Source organism: Acinonyx jubatus, chromosome A1 (assembly GCF_027475565.1).
Source record: "Acinonyx jubatus isolate Ajub_Pintada_27869175 chromosome A1, VMU_Ajub_asm_v1.0, whole genome shotgun sequence".
In the NCBI taxonomy this organism is placed as follows: Eukaryota; Metazoa; Chordata; class Mammalia; order Carnivora; family Felidae; genus Acinonyx; species Acinonyx jubatus.
Genome location: NC_069380.1, coordinates 94,196,159 through 94,213,815, shown reverse-complemented (window position 1 = coordinate 94,213,815; position 17,657 = coordinate 94,196,159). Strand labels below are relative to the sequence as shown.

The 17,657-nt window shown below is 45.7% G+C and overlaps 1 long non-coding RNA gene across 2 annotated transcripts in view; it reads right to left on the bottom strand.

The window, feature by feature from the left end:
* LOC113604529 (uncharacterized) overlaps window positions 1-12,464 on the bottom strand; it is a 32,602-nt gene extending 20,138 nt beyond the window's left edge. For both annotated transcript variants that reach the window (XR_008297318.1, XR_008297319.1), the window contains exons 1-2: window positions 12,284-12,464; window positions 5,555-5,694 (exon numbers count right to left, since the gene is read on the bottom strand). This is a non-coding gene — a long non-coding RNA (uncharacterized LOC113604529). The remainder of the gene's footprint in view (window positions 1-5,554; window positions 5,695-12,283) is intronic.
* Between the last annotated feature and the right edge of the window lie 5,193 nt (window positions 12,465-17,657).

The following is a 17,657-nucleotide window of genomic DNA, read 5'->3' as shown; positions in this document are numbered from 1 at the left end:
CTCTCAGCATGTCCTTGGATTAAGGTGAGCTTTAATATTCTCTCTACCCGGGCTTCTGGAAATCGGATCATTTCCATGCCTACGGCACATATCACACTACTCATCAAGTTAAGGTAACCTCCCAAATGATGAGAAAGATAAGAATGGCTTGGACGGTGCTGGAATTTCATCAAAGAACAGTGTCTTAGTAACTCACTGTGCAGCTTGCTTCCATTACAAATGCCTTTGGGGTGCCTGGGTGGCTCAGTCGGTTAAGCGTCCAGTTCTTGGTTTTGGCTCAGGTTGTGATCTCACAGGTCATGAGTTCAAGCCCCACATCAGGCTCTGTGTTGACAGTCTCAGTCTCAGTCTCTCTCTCTCTCTCTCAAAATAAATAAAACTTAAAAAAATATATGTGTTTAAAATGTGTTTTGCTGGCTGCCCAACTTCTGACATTTTTACTGCTCCTATGACTACTTACTCCTTAGGGCTATATTCGCCAAGCATGGTCCATGGAGCACGATGGGCCCTTGCAAAAATGCAGATCCCCAAGACCTGATTGAATCCTACCGAATCAGAACTTGGGTGTGGGGTAGGAAACGGGTCCCAGACATCAGCACTTAAAATAAGACCCCCAAGGGATTCGACGCACACCCAAGTTTGAAAGTCACTGCCTTAGAGAGAGATCAGGCTCGTTCAACAATGGGAAATTTTTAAGCTCAAGAACTGAGTGCTGACTGTGGTGGAATCAAAACCAAGAGGAGAGTGTGGGCTGGAGGTACTAGTAGGAGTTCCCGTATCTCCCTTCAACCTCCATTACGGTCCAAATTACTGTCACCCCCCTTCCCCCATAGGGCTGGTCAAAGGGTGGTATTAAGATAACAAACCACAGGTCTGGGCTCTCCATGGTTTGGCCTTGATGCCCTCTCTCTTTCTCAAGTCCATGCCAGGCTGGCCAGGTTAGTGGCCTCTCTTCGCACATCGGCTGTGCTCATGTGGTCACGTGCCCAGGCCAGACTCCATGCCCTTGCCCATGCTGCCTCTTCCCCCCACCCCGCCATATACAAAGCCTCACCTCTGCCCCTTGATACATCTCAATCCTACACATCTTTCCTAAGTTCTAACTCCGTGTGAACCTTTTCTGTCCACCTCAGAACACCATCTTCTCCGTTATTTGAAATTTTATTACCCTGAGAAGCAGTCTCAGGTTTGGGTGTTTTGGTTAGCATTTAGTATGCCATGTAGGACCCATCTTGCCAGCTATATTTGGAAGTTCTCTAGGCAAGGACACTATTGTGTTACTTATTTAGTAATTTTGAGAGAGAGAGAGAGAGCGCACAGGGGAGGGGCACAGAGAGAGAGAGAGAGAGAGAGAGGACCCCAAGAAGGCTCCGCGCTGTCAATGAGGAGACTGATGCAGGAGTCAAACCCACAAACGGTGAGATCATGACCTGAGCGCAGATCAAGAGTCGAACGCTTATGCGACTGAGCTACCCAGGTACACTGACACTATTGTAATTTAAAAAAAAATGTTTTTTAATGTTTATTTACTTCTGAGAGAGAGGGAGAGAGAGAGAGAGGGCCAGAAAGAGAGGGAGACACAGAATCTGAAGCAGGATCCAGGTTCCGAGCTATCAGCACAGAGCCCGATGCGGAGCTTGAACTCACAAACTGTGAGATCCTGACCTGAGCTAAAGTCAGAGGCTTAACCGATTGAGCCACCCAGGCGCCCTACTATTGTACTTTTTACCATTTCCCTTAATTTTTAGCACTGAGGGCAAAGTAAGTAAACAGTGCAAATCTATTAAATTCTCATTAAACTGTCAGTTGACGGAAAATACTTGCCTGCCCGGAGGACTATGTGATGATGTCCACCTCCCCTATCCCATCTGGCCACTGTCAGCACTCACTGAGTCAGTGGTATCGTAGAGGACACTGAGAAGTTGCATAAGAAACATGCACAGGGAGGACAGCCCTCAACCAGTCATTATTAAGCACCAACTGTATGCCAGGCACTGGGTTAGGTGCTGAGAATACAGTGATTAGGAAAACATTCTCCTTATGGAGCTCCTGCCCTCCCAGAGGAGACAGATTATTCAGGTGATCATAAAGACCAATATAAGATTGCAACACGATACATATTAGAAGGGAAGGATCTGTGTGGGCACCGAAAGCAAGATACGAGACGACCTTATCTTCGTGCAGGATCAGAAGGAAGGAAACAGTGTTGGACACAGAACTCTGAGCCTCCAGGCTGAGACTGTGCAAACCTCTCCCTATATCCACCTCTCCCCCCAGGGGCCCCTCAACAACTGGAAAACTGCTTGAGTCTGTGGCTGAATCGCAACTGCCAGGTAATTAATAGGTTTTACCCCCGATGTGGCCAAATCCCTGGAATTCTCCTTGGACTTTCTGGCAATAAAATGGGTATGACAGGACAGCTCTGCTAAGGTCACACTGGAGATGAAAGAATGACCGTAATGCATTTGAACTCCTGGAAAGGTAGAGCAGTCATGGCCCCAAATCAGGAGAGTCAGCCTCAAATTTTTTTGCTAACCAACCCCAGGAAAACGTGAAGGAATGAGGGACAAGGATGTGTGTGTGTGTGTGTGTGTGTGTGTGCGCGCGCGTGCGCACATAATAAATTAAACTCAGTTACACAGCTCAGCTGTTCTCTTGTGACTTTCTGTGGATTCCAACAAAGGGACATTTTAGGGGGTTCCAAAAGAATCTTCTGAGGAAAATTTGGCTGCCTGTCAAATGACAGAGGGTATTGTTTACTCCTGAATAGCTTCGTCAGCAACGGGCAAATTTAACAGGATAGTTACCCTGAAAACTCAGTACGTAGGAAAAGCAGTAACATATGGAGATAGATACATGTTTTTATTATTTTTCTGTTCTTGTAAAGCTCACATAAAATGTGTTACTTGTCCTTCCCTCCTGAGAGTGTGTGGAAAGGTAGGCAAGGGGTGAAGGGAGCCACCAGAGACGTTGGCTGGCCACTTACGATAGCCCTGTTCATTCAGACGGGTTGTACTGTGCAATCTCACACATTGAAGACATTTCTCTCCAACTTTAAAACAGGAGGCTCAAAACAGCACTGTCATAAGACCCAGAAGATCCACACAGATAAGGCAGCTGATTGCACTTCATACATGTACACACACACACACACACACATTTTCAGTGACTCCATCTATGGGGCACTTTTGCATTAAAATCTGATCTGTGGGGCGCCTGGGTGGCGCAGTCGGTTAAGCGTCCAACTTCAGCCAGGTCACGATCTCGCGGTCCGTGAGTTCGAGCCCTGCGTCAGGCTCTGGGCTGATGGCTCAGAGCCTGGAGCCTGTTTCCGATTCTGTGTCTCCCTCTCTCTCTGCCCCTCCCCCATTCATGCTCTGTCTCTCTCTGTCCCAAAAATAAATAAAAAAACGTTGAAAAAAAAATTAAAATCTGATCTGCTTCTCCTAGCCGATTTTATAGTTAATGTAATATAAAAGCAAAAGAGACCTGTTTTTACAAATATATGTTTTCCTGGCCTATCTGTATGTCTTGCTCCTCTAAGAATTCAAATAGTACACATTCAGAAGACAACGTAATGAGAAGAAAGCATATTTCCGTTTTTCTTACTAGGCCTCAAGCACCACTCTGCCTTGAGTTACAGTTTAATGCATCTACTATTTGCATACGGGCATTGTTTCCATTCCCAGATGAGGAACCCAAGGCACAGAGAGGTTTAGTAACTTGCTCTAGGTCACAGAGCCAGCTTAGTGGTTAAAGGCATGAGTCGAATCCAGGCATATGGATGCTAGTGTCCATGGTTTGCCCTCCTCTGCTATATCCTCTCTCTGACGCCATGTTAGAGAGATGGCTGGTGGTAACTGTAATTTTCTTGGAGGAGACTGGAAAAATTTAGTGTTTCCCTAGGCTTTCCATAGGCTAATTTTTAAAACTCTTGTTTAGCTAGATGGTTAATGCTAAGGTAGTCACCAGTTAACTTATAGGAAACTAAACGTCATAAATAAATCGCAAATGGCTAATTTGTACAGCCTGAGTCAAGATTCGCAATGAAAGCAAGGGGGAGAAAATGTTTGAGCGAAGTATCTTCAGAGAAAAAAAGCAGTAAGTTAAAATTGGCTCCCTGAGGTAAAAAGACTCTACTCTTTGCAATTTACCCAAGTGCTCGGAGGTGACTTATCATTCCCAGCCTACGCTCAGATCTGAGTTTAAAAGTGCTTCTTTTAGCAGCTCTTGCAAGGATAAATTATGACTTCAAAGCGGAAACGTCTCCATTCACAAATGGGTCGCTGACAAGAGCTTGAGGGTGCAAAGAAAGTCTAACAAGCAGAAGAAATATGGCAACAAGAAAAATGAATTTTTACCCTAGATTCCACCTCCTCTCGGCGCTTTCACGCCGTATTACGGAGAGCCTCATTCTCCCCCTTGTCACACTGGGAGGAGCACGAGAAGGGGAGCAGGTTCAATGAAGCCCCGTGGGTCGGGTCCACGCAGAAAGAGGCTGCCCGCATAAGAGGCATCGTCTACTTCTCCGAAGGATCGTGCGGCTCTCACGGCGTGGGGGTTGACCAGGACGGGAGGGCCAAATTTGGGGGTGGAACTCTGGGCCTGAGGTGAAGTGGAAATGCCCTCCAGACGTATCCCATGAAATCTCGCGGTGACCAGAGATTCAAGGTGGTTGAAGATCCGTGTAGACCTGCACCCACTTCTTGAATCTCTGTATCAAGGTGGGGTTTCCTGTCTCAACAGGAACGGGCAGTGCTGACATTGTTCCACTGCATATACAGAGGTGGCTTTGCAAATGCCAGTGTTGACAGCGTAGGGATGAAAGGAGATAGCGTTCTAGAAAGCATGAAAACCTTCCGTGCATCCAGGGGTAGGAGCCTAGAATGTCGGGTAAGAGCAGAGGGGCCACCAGGAACACCCAAGAAAGCAGTGGATGCGTGTGAAGGGTGGGGGCTTATGTCGCTACACAGACAGAGATGACAGGAGGGCACCCCCCGCCCCCATCAGAACTTGGAACCAAAGCCAGTTTGGAAGGAGTCGGTGATGCCACTGGGAAGCAATCCTTAGCACGAGTCAGCTCAGAACCTCCAGCCAGCGGGCAGTGGAATTTACTGGAAGAAGCCCTGCTCCACTCGGGTCTCTGGCTCTTGCCTCAGTTTCCAGCCTGGCACCGCACTTCTTCCCGAGGATTAGAGCATGGCTGGGACTCCGGCCACTCGGCTGAGCCCCCAATGTCTTATGTGGGTCCTACCATCTTCCTCCTTCACCCCTCCCGGAGGCATGAACACATTCCCCTCCCTCAAGCCACAAGAAAGAAAACTTAGCGAAACAGAGCTCCGTTTCGTGACTAAGAAGTTCAGAGAGAACCTGCGAATATTCCCAAGGAACTGTGCCTTGCCTGTTGGCGCCCCTCGGCAAAAACGCTAACGGACTGCAGGCCAGGCTTTGTGCCAAGCGCTTTGGTTAACCGCCACGGCCTCACTGGAGAAGGAGGAGTTTTTGTCCCCATTTTGTAGATGAGGCCACGAGGCCCAAAGGGGTCATGACTTACCCAGATCAGATCTGGAGTCGGCCCTTGTGTGGTACATTCCGCTCCTTCCAAGAACGTGGCGGATATGTCACATCCCCTCGCCATGTGGCGCGTCCCCTCTCTCTTCTCTAGCAGAGGTGCCAGCTTCGAGAATGGTGTCACTGGATGAAAATGGAATCCAATTCAATACAGTCATTAGAAAACAGGATCCCCTCTGTGAGTCAGCAACACAAGGTGACTGGTGTGCCGGAAAGACCCTCTTATAGAAGGTGCCCGGGCAGCTCAGTCGGTTCAGTGTTTGACTTTGGCTCAGGTTATGATCTTGCGGTCCATGGGTTCAAGCCCGCTGTCAAGCTCTGTGCTGCCTGCTCGGGCTGCTTCAGATTCTGTGTCTCCCTCTCTCCCTGCCCCTCCCCCACTAGTGCACGCACTCTCTCTCTCTCTCTCTCAAAATAATAAACATTAAAAAAAATTTTTTAAAGGAGCAGTTTGTTAGGTTAAGTTTATTTATTTGTTTTGACAGAGAGAGAGAGAGAGAGAACACAAGTGGGGAAGCGGCAGAGAGAGAGAGAGAGAGAGAGAACACAAGTGGGGAAGTGGCAGAGAGAGAGAGAGAGAAGGCACAGAGAGAACCCCAAGCAGGCTCCGCACCACCACTGCAGAGCCTGATTTGGGGCTCAAACTCACAAACCACAGGATCATGACCTGAGCTGAAGTTGGACACTTAACCGACTGAGCCGCCCAGGCGCCCTCTTACGGTTAAGACTTCCCTCCCCACCACCCCATCTCCCTCTACTTTTGTGGTAATATAAGGAAAAAGACAAAGTCAGCATTTCAATTCTTCCTGCTGTCTTGATTCAGCCAAGAAAACATGAAAAACAGATCCAGCTCCCTGAGGAACAGAATATTGAGGAGCAGGGGTGGAAAGCGTTAGCCGGGGGCGGGGGGAGGGGGCGGGAATTGGATGCATCAAGAAAAATTAGAAATGAAAACAAAAGTGAGATCTTTTATTACTGCTAATATATACCATATCAAGATACAGATGGAGGAAAACTTGGGTGAAAAAAAAAATAAGGAAACAAAAGAGAGGGGGAAATTCCTTTTTGCAGTATGTCTCTTATCTCCAGTGGCATGATAATCCAGTTGGCAGTGCGCACTGAGGGTCCGCTCTTGGCCGTGTTGCGAGCCGGCTGTGTGACACTGGCCAAGACGCTGCCCATGCCTGGACCTCTAGGTTCTAGGTTTTGGTCCAGCCCCAATCTAAACAAACACATTCAATCAATTCACCAATCCACCGGCAGCTGCTTAGCATGAGTTGTTTCTACATGTTTATGCCCGTAACATTCGGAAAAGCAAAAGGTAGGGAATAAAATGGCAATACCAAGTCACCCGTTTTCCTGTGGGAAGAATTGTTTCATCTCAACGTCCTTATGAAACAATTTAAAAGTCAGTTTTAGGGGCACCCGAGTGGCTCAGTCGCTTAAGCGTCCGACTTCGGCTCAGGTCATGATCTCACAGTTTGTGAGTTCCAGCCCTGTGTTGAGCTCCATGCTGACGGTACAGAGCCTGCTTGGGATTCTCTCTGTCTCCCTCTCTCTCTGCCCCTCCTCTGCTTGCACGAGCCTGCTCTCTCTCTCTCTCTCAAAATAAATAAACTTAGGAAAAAAAGTCATCTTTGCATATTCATACTCACATAAATGCTTTCCCTGTGATTTAAAGAAAGATGCGTACTGACATTCAGAAAAGAAAAAAAAAAACAGCAGGTGGATAGACTGTGAAATTAACATTGCCATATTTCAGTTCTGCCATCCTTAACCTTAGTCCGGATACAAATACAGCTGACGAAGCATGTGGGCTTGTAGAAAATAACACATATTTCATTTCCAGGAAGAGCTCGTATCATTTCCTCCAGATAAAACAATGACTTGGGGACTTAACCTTTCTTCTCTTTCTGGAAGTGAGTAAATGTTGTAGGCACAATCATCAAATCTGAGTATCTGTTTTCCAGAATACTATTGACCCTTGAGTAACACGGGTTTGAACTGCACGCGTCCCCTCACAAGTGGATTTTCTTCAATAAATACGGGAGAGTACAGTACATGTATTTTCACTTCATTCTGATTTCCTGAAATAACATTTTGTTTTCTTTAGCTTTCTTTACTGTAGGAATATAGCATATAATCCATATAACATACATATCTGTGTTAATCGACGATGTTATCGGCAAGGCTTCTAGTCAACAGCGGTAGTTAAGTGTTTGGGGGAGTCAAAGGTTATACCTGGATTTTTGACTGTGTGGGGATCAGCGCCCCTAACCCTCCTGTTCAAGAGTCAAGAGTAGGTGTTTTCAGACATTCTTAGCTAAGAAGATTATCACCCACGTTTTTAAATGTTAAATACACACAGTATGAAAGCGACAAGCATAACTGACATTTTGTATCAAAATTAGTCTCCCTGGGGCTGCTGGGAACTCTAAACACTCCTCTGAACTACGATTGTGATGGAAACCTGGAAAACGGCAGACGACGTCTGGTCTGACGGAAAGAGAGGTGGAGAAGGGGTCTATACTGTCTACCCTTACCTATGAGATGCTAAGGGAAGAAACACAAGGAGTCGCTTCTAACCCTTGCTACGACATGTTCTTTATTTAGTGCGCTCAGCCACTTAATTAGCATGCCAATTTAAAGCTTTGAAAAACTGTGTGCAAAGTCAGCAGGGGGTCTGAGCCCTGATGGTATTTTTCCCACAGCTGAATAAGTGATTTCCACCACCACCACCAACACCACACTCGCCCTCATTAGTATGTATGACATGAGTGGAATAACCATTGGGAGATTTAGACCGTGCAATCTCCAGCTTAATTAATAAGAAAGGGAGCCGATTTCTAGAGGAAGTACATGTGCACAGGTTCCTACGTACCTCTGTTTAATTAATAATATAAATCCATCACAAGGAGAGTTTAAATGTGCCCTCCTCGTTTTGTCTACCCATTTAACTATTAACTAAACTTCGTAGTAGCTTACAGATGTGAAGGTGCCGTGATCTTTGGGTAAGTGTCTATAATGCAATTATAACCTTGACATCCCTACCCCACACCAACTCAGTCATTTAGAGAGTATTCAACGAGAGTCAACCATGCGAGGCAATGTGTTAGGGACGCAGGACACACAGGCGAACAAGGAAGAGCCCAATTTTCAAGGAACTTTAAGTTAAAAAGAGGAGACAGGGATATAAATAAATGTGATCCACGGAGGGATTTTTCTGAAGGGGGGTGTGTGTATAAATTCTAAAAAGAGCCTCAGCCAATGGTGGAGGGTGAGAAGAATACAGAAGGAAGGCAGAAGAGAGTTTCACAAAGAGCTGGTATCAGAAGACAAGGGCCAGGATGACAGGACTAAGTCCATTAAGTCACATCCACCAGTCTATCCCCAGCACCTAGCACACATTCTGTGCCCAAAACAATTTTCTGAATAAGTTCACGAAGTCTGGCAGGCATAGGATGGGACAGCATTTCAGGTGAGACACAGGGACAAGGGTCAAAGGTCTCAGTTTTGAGAACCACAAGTAACTATTACAACAGAGAAAGTGGTTTGGGCAAGGAAACGATGGGGGGGGGGGGGGTGGGACTAGAAAGGGATTAATAAAAATCCTGGTTTATAAAATTAGGTAAAATAGGGGCAATGGGGTGGCTCAGTTGGTTAAATGTCTGACTTTGGCTCAGGTCATGATCTCATGATTCATGGGATCGAGTCCCACTGTCAGTGCAGAGCCTGCTTGGGATTCTCTCTCTCCCTTTCTGCCCCTTTCCTGCTCGTGCGTGCATGCTCTCTCTCCCAAAATAAAGAAGCATTAAAAAATAAAAAAATAAAATAAAATTGGGTAAAATAAACAGCCGTCTTCAAAGAATATTTACTTCACTAAAACTTGGAAGCCTATGAGAGCGTATGTCAACCTCATACATAAATTCAGCATACTATTAGCGGGTGCCTTGATAACTACCCTACATCGTTTCGTGGCTGGTCATGCACGGCAGAAAGAAAATAGAGCCAGGTATCTCAATAAAAAACATATTTCTTTTCAGTTTAGAATGATGAAAAAGTCCTGGAGATGGACAGTGGTGCTCTCCATAACAGTGTGAACGTACTTAATGTCACTGAATTGTACACTTAAAATTATTACAATGGTAAACTTCATGTTCTGTATATCTTACCACACACACAAAACTATTCTTTGAGGGCCTACCAGGCCCAATAAGCACAGATTTTACCCTACAGAGTTATGGTAATGACTGAATATTAAGCTCACTGGGTTTTCATTATTTTTTTGTTGCGATACAAGTTACACACACACAAATCTTAAGTATACAGTACCAGGGGCACCTGGCTGGCTCAGAGGAGTGTGTGAGTCTTGAGCTCAGGCTCACGGGTTTGAGCCCAATGTTGGGTGTAGAGATTACTTAAAAATGAATAAATAAACTTAAAAAAATTTTTTTTAAAGGGTCCTGCTCAATACGTTTTAATATATGTATATACCAGCGTCTAGATCAAGCACCCTTACCAAGATGCCGACAATTTCCAGCACTGCCCCAGGTCCCCTCCTGTGCCTCTCCCAGTAACCTCTCATTAAAGCTACTGCAACGCTGATTTCTATTTGAAGAATCTCTTCCTCCTTCTTCTTTTTAAAAAAATGTTTATTTCTGAGAGAGCACAAGCAGAGGAGAGGCAGAGAGAGAGAGGGAGAAGAAGATCCAAAACGGACTCCGTGCTGACAGCAGAGAGGCTGACGCTGGGCTCAAACTCATGAACCTCAAGATTACAACTTGCTCAACCAACTGAGCCACCCAGGCGCCTCTCTTTCTTCTCTTGAAAATGTACGTTCAGCCTCACTGTTTCCTGATTTCAAATAAAATCTACTGAATGGTAGAAGCGTTTGGCAGCTGTTGAAAGGACAGTGTAGGTTTCATTACGGTGTCATGAAGCATCACAAACTCTGTGACTTAAGACAACATAAATGCATTATCTCTCCATGCCCAGGGGCTGAGTCCAGGCAATGGTTAGCTAGGAACTCTGCTCAGGACCTCAACAGGCTGAAATCAGGGCGTAGAAGGGGGTTGCTATTTCCTTGGAGGTGCAGAGCCCTCTCTACCCCTCACTGGCAGGGAGTAGAATTCATTTCTTTGCAGCTGAGTTACTGAGGTCCCTGTTCTCTTGCGAGCTGTCAGGCAGGGACTGCTCTCAGCTCCCAGAAGCCACCCTCTGGTCCTTGCCACATGGCCCCCTCCACTCCCACCATGGCAGCAGACTGTTCTTTCAAAAAGAAGCCATCTTGTAAGGGCCCACCTGATGAGCTCATGTCCACCCACAATAATCTCCCTTCTGATTAGCTCAAAATCCACTGATAGGACCTTAATTATATCACCAAAATGTCTTTTGCCACAAACATAACACAGTGATAAGGGAGTGATAGTCCATGACAGTCACACTCAGAGGAAGAGAATGTACAAAACATGCACCTTGAGGGGCAAGGGTCCTGGGGCCATCTTAGAATTTGGCCTCCTCTGGTTGTTCTTCACTTGTGTCGCCTAATCACAAAAACAACAGTTTTATTTCTTTTTAAGACATTATAGAGAATTGAGAAGATCCAGATCAAAGAAAAGTAAAATACAAATTAATATTCCAATCATGATTATAACCACATAGAATCACTGTTAGTATTTTAGCGAATCTATTTCTGTTTTTTTCCTAAGCATTATAAATATGCATATGTGGGTATTTATAGAATAGAGATTGCACTGTCTAATGTTAGGTAGCTATGTAAACTGAGTTTCAGTCCAGTTCACCACTGTTTTCTTGAAGGACTATTTTCATCTTTTGATTTTGAGCATATGTGACAGACTAGCCCTGTGTTTATCTATGTATTAAGCTCATGCATATGTGTAAAGACATACAATTCTAAGTTTCGCTAGACCAGGATGTGCAATAAGTGAATGCCAGCAAAATATCCATGAAGTACTGCTTTCTAGGTAGCAAGCTAGAGACAACGGGACAAGAAGAATGCTCCTCAGCTGAGGGACTGCCCAACTGAGCTTTTACTGGATAGCAGGAGGCACAATTCATGAACAGAGCAGTGGGGTATGTCATAACTCATTTCTTTTTAATAATTTTTCTCTTTGTATTTTTTTAAAATTTTTATTTATTTTTGAGAGAGAGTGACAGAGAATGAGTAGGGGAGGAGAAGAGAGAGAGGGAGACAGAATCTGAAGCAGGCTCCAGGCTCTGAGCAGTCAGCACAGAGCCCGACGCAGGGCTTGAACCTATGAACCATGAGGTCATGACCTGAGCCGACGTCAGGCACTTAACCAACTGAGCCACCCAGGTGCCCTGAAGCATAAAATTTTTTTTTAAATTTTTTTTTCATGTTTTTATTTTTGACAGAGAGAGAGAGAGAGAGAGAGAGAGAGAGCGCATGAGTAGGGGAGGAGCAGAGAGAGAGGGAGACAGAATCTGAAGCAGGCTCCAAGCTCTGAGCCATCAGTACAGAGCCTGACGTGGGGCTTAAACTCATGAACCAGAAGATCATGACCTGAGCCAAAGTCAGACACTTAACCAACTGAGCCACCCAGGTGCCCTAATTTTTCTCTTTTTACATCTGTAGTGGTCATTCGAGCTTCCACAAATGTTCCATTTTCCCTTTTCTGAGCATATCATAGGACAGCGTTTCCCTGTCCCCACGTAGCATGGCCTGTGTGACCTTGGTCATGAAATGGGAACAAAAGTGATGTGTGTCATTCCACAGCAAAAACATGAAGAACGAGCTTGTGATTGGTGATGGGGACTTCGTTACCCCAGCTCTGTGAGACTGCGTGAGCTGTTTGGAGACAGCATCTTGGCCAGCAGGGTCGCTGGGTGGCCGTGATGGGCAGAGGGACTCCCTGTACCGAAAGAAACAAAATATTGCCTTATGCCCCTGAGAGTTGTTTCTTACTGCAGCATGGTCTAGCCTCTGTTGAATAAGGCAAAAATGAAAGTTTAACAATAACTCGTCTCTTTTTATAAATTAGGGCAGATTCAAGTTTGTACCTGTAAAAACATGTCTTGCACTCACTTGCATCCTGATGAGTTTTTGCGGAGGGGGAGGGAGCGGGTCATGGAGACGCCGATGCACCGAGAAGCACACATGGGAGCCCGTCCTCAGAGTACACATCTTCTTTTATGTGTGACTTAGCGGGAAAAACGTTGAGAACAGCAGATTATCACACTGGAGCTGTGAGGCCGGAGGGCTGAAGCATCTGTCTCCCTTGACGCTTGTGTCTCACTCACTGCTAGTTCATCAGGTTTGTTACCAACTGTAAGTGAACGTACCCAAATGCACATCCAAACTAGTAAAGTCTCAAGGCCGCTACAATTCTCTTTTGAAAAGTAGGGCACCATAAATAATTACTGGTAAAACATATGAAAAGGCCTTAGTTGGTATGCACTTAACCCTTTATAGTAATGTCTAATAGGAATTAGCAGAGGGCAGAGGTCGACCACTGTAGCCAATTACATTATGAGGCCAAGACACGTATGAATCGTGGTGTTTGCTATTGACACGGAACAAAACAGACCCGTGAACAAAAACAAAAACGGTTTTCTTGAGTGTGATGAACTGAAGTGATATTTTTAGCAGAAAGCAGAAGAATGCTTTTAGACGAGCTAAAATCTAGCTTCCGGTCAGGTGGCATAGTTACTATATTTGATATCGAAATCACCCCTCCCCCCTCACCCCCCAGCGTCTATTTCCCCTTCTTCAGGTAACTCTCCTGATTTCGTTTCATTTCCAGGTAGCTACACCTTCCGTGAGCACCTTGTGCTTGCAGGGAGGTGACTGTCCCCTGCGCCCACTGAGGGTATGCTATGGAGCTCAGGCTTCAGCTAATCTCCGCGTTCTTCTCCCATGGCTACATTGATCGGCTCAAGTGGATCGTCCACCAAGTGGATAGACAACTGTGGGCCAGTAAGACTGGAGGCGATTTTTTTCCTGTAACTCCCAAGGAAGATCCCTCTTTGCTCTTTTCAGAGAGCTTATGAGAATGGCCACCTCTCGGATCTCTCCAAGGATACCTGTGAAAGCCAGCAGCCTGAGAATTTGTTAGCAGCCAGATTACCCCTGTGAGGTAAGACCGGCCTAAGGGTGAATCTGCTGTTGTGGTGAGCAAAGAGGAAAAATGAAAAGAAACCTTGATTACATTGTTGAACTACTGACCTAAAGTAATCCAGAGGTCTGTCCTACCTGCAAACTACCAGCTGGACACAGTAATCTACGTGCTTCTAATGTTGAAGACTGTCTTTGTTGGGTTTTTTATTCTTTTAAAATTTTTTTAATGCTTATTTATTTTTTGAAGGAGAGAGAGAGACAGAGTACAAGCAGGGCAGGGGCAGAGAGAGAGGGAGACATGGGATCCGAAGCAGGCTCCAGGCTCTGAGCTGGCAGCACAGAGCCCAGAAATGGGGCTAGAACTCACGAACTGTGAGATCATGACCTGAGCCAAAGTCGGACACTTAACTGACTGAGCCACCCAGGAGCCTCTGGTGGGTTTTTGATTCTTTACATCAGACACACTTAAACAGATACAACTACAGACTGACTGCAAACCCAGTTGCCTAAAGACCCACATGGAACACAAAAATCAGAAAGTAGTTGCCCTTTCAAAGTAATAGCTTTAAGGAGACCGAGTCTAAGCTTCCTAAAATGATATATCATACTATACCCTCGCAGTTTCAATTATGTTGAACAGAATGTAAAGAATTTCAGGCAGGGTCTTTTCAGTGTTTTGGGGAGATTAAGGATGTGTGATCAGGAAGGGAATGACAGAGAACAAAGAGAGAACATCGACCCGAAAACCAAAAAAGCTAATGTTATACTGGGCTTACTGTGTGCCCAGAAGTATCATGGGCAGTGGGCGTATTAATTCACCTACTCCCCGTAACAATCTTACGGTACAATTATATTTGTTTCAGAGAAGGAAACAGAGGCTTAACCAGAGGTTAAGCACCGTGCCCTTGGTACAACACAAGCTAGGGATCTGGCTCCAGTGCTGGAAGCATTTGCCATTTTGGTCACTTTTTAAGGAGACACGGAGAGGGGCCCCTAGCTAGGTGGCTCAGTTGGTGGAGCGTCCGACTTCGGCTCAGATTAGGTCGCGATCTTATGGTTCAGGAGTTCAAACCCCACATCGGGCTCACTGCTATCAGGGCAGAGCCTGCTTCGGATCCTCTGTCCCCTCTCTCTGCCCCTCCCCAACTTGCGCTCTCCCAAATTTTTTTTTTTTTAAAGGAGATAGGTAGAAATCCCTCACTATCGATACTGGGCATTCTCTGAGTGCACTCTGCACTGAAACCCAGTGGACGTACGTAGGATTCATCTGGATGAAGCAAGATGTTCACACAGGGATGTACCTGGCAGAGCCTACGTGGACAGCGTTTGCAAATGAATCACGCCAAGGAATGAGGTAAACACAGGGAGTTCTCCAGCCAGTTACCTGCACAGACTTCACTGCCACCTACTTACCTGCTGATGTCATTGAGAGCCAAAGCTGCTTCTTTGTAAACAGACTCTACCTTTCTTCCTCACTCCTACACACAAGCATGTTACATGAGGATGAAAAACCACCTATCTGGAAGAGGACATCTTTTGTGCTTAAATTGTAACGATGTTAGTCAAATCTAATTCAGCTGTGAAAGTCACTAAAAGAATGTTATTAAAAGTTCTTTTTTTTTTAAAGTATTTTTAAGTTCTTTTTTTTTTAAGATGAGAGCTTTACTTTTTAAAATTTTTTTAAATGTTTATTTTATTTTTGAGTGAGAGAGAAAGAGCACGTGAGGGAGGGGGAGGGAGAGAGGAAGACAGAGGATCCAAAGCAGGCTCTGCGCTGACAGCAGAGAGCCTGATGTGGGGCTTGAGCTCAGGAACTACGAGATCATGACCTGAGCTGAGATCAAGAGTTGGATTCTTTACGGACTGAGCCACCCAGGCGCCAATTTTTTTTAAGTTCTTACTTAAATTCCAGTTCGCTAACACTCAGTGTGATACTAGTTTCAGGTGTACAATTTAGTGATTCAACACTGCCATTCAATACTCAGGACTCATCGCAGCAAGAGCACTACTGAATTTCCATCATCCATTTCGTCCGTACCACCCCCGCCCCCAGCTTCCCCCTCGTAACCATCGGTTTGTTCTCTACAGTTAAGAGTCAGGTTTCTTGGTTTGCCTATGTCTTTTTTCCTCCTATGATCGTTTGCTTTGCTTCTTAATGCTAGAAACACACTGCTTTCACTGTAAATGTAAATTATAAGCTCAAGGAGTTAAATGAGGCAGTTTTTATTAAGCTCCTTTTTCATTATTGCCAATGTTGTGGAAAGCATAATAGAAAACAACAAAAAAAGGCCTGGAGGTTAATATTTTTTTTAAATATTCACTTAATTTTCTTCTCCTCTGTATTTTTCGTCCTTTCTTTTTTTCTTCTTTTCCCAGTAAAGCTCTCCCACCCCACCCCATTCCAGCATAAGACCAGATCTCCACTCATTCAGGAAGGGCCCACAATAGACTGGAAAAAACGGGCTTTTGTGTCTTTGTTTTATAAAAGCCTAAAACCATGGGGAAAGAGATGGGCTATTCACATCCCAAAGACAGAGGAATGGAGAAGTTCCCCTAAACTCTCCCAGGTCCCTGGGCTTGGGGAAATGTGGGAGAGGCGGGGGTCTGGGACCCGTCCCAAGAGCACAGAGCTGTGCCCTGCATTAAGCAGCCTGCTAGGAAGTCTGCCAGCCCCAAGAGGGACGGCTACATTGTGCACATTGACAGAAATATAAGCAGCCTTCACGAAGATTCCTGGGCTCCCAGCAGGACGTGGGAACAGCAGAGGACCATTAAAACCGAGCACAGAGATGAGAAGCTCTCAGGGCTACCCTGTCTTGGAGCATTAACAGAGGATCCAGTGTCTTCCTGGTTGTGTTTTGCTTGTCAGCTTGTTCTTCTACAAGCCCAACAGCACGGGCAGATAGTCGGATCATAGTCGGATCTCAAGATGAGGTCTACAAAGTGAAAAGGTGTGGTACTTCTTGTAGACCAGGGTTTGGGGTACGGGGCTCGCGGATGAAAAGAGACAATGCGGTGAATTCTACCATAGGGTGTAGGATCTCGTGTATATACGGGCTACCGAGACTAAACGAACCTGAGAACAACAAACACAGAAAGTAGCCCAATGGTGAAGGAGATAGGACGGTGATCCAAGTGAAACCCTGGAGAAGGCAGAATCTCACTTGGGATCTCAACAGAATACGTAAAAACAGGAAGACCAGGGGACGAAGCAGGGCTCTCTAGGCAATGTGATGGCACGCATGAGCACGCAGAGTTGAAGGTGAGCACATTCAAGGGTGCTAATGAGGAGACGCGTCTGGCAGACTGAACCGAGGGAACAGTGAGCAACCAGAAAAATAAAGAGAGGCCGCCCTGTGGATGGTCTGGAATGTCTGGCTCAGAAGTCTGTATCAGATACCATAGGCAACAAGATACCCACTGGGAGTCTGGACCCTGACTGTGAAATAGTTTTTGAAAATTATATTCATGGGGGTTCTGGGTGGCCCAGTCGGTGAAGCATCTGACTCTGGATTCCAGCTCAAGTCAAGATCCCACGGTTTGTGGGATTTAGTCCCGTGTCAGGCTCTGCACTGACGGCTTGGAGCCTGCTTTGGATTCTCTTTCTCCCTCTCTCTCTGCCCCTCCCACACCCCTCTCTCTCAGGGTGAATACATATACTTAAAAAAAAGAAAGTTATATTCTAAGGTTAATATGACGTTGGCATAACGGATCGTGAAGAGCCAGGGAGTGATACTGGAACAAGGCAGCACTATGGGGCACCATTTGTGCAACCCAGGAGAAAAAGGAGAATGGGCCTGCGTTCAGGGGGGGATGGACAAAAGAAATGAGGGCATGAAAGAGCGGAAGGAAACATTCTGACGAGTGGAACTCATTTTGGCAATCGACACCGGGCGTAAGACAGTTCATCGCGTCTAAGCAGCGTCACTGGCAACAGCCCTGTGATATATTTCAGTCTGCTATTGTAAGCTGCTGTTCGCCCTTGTCC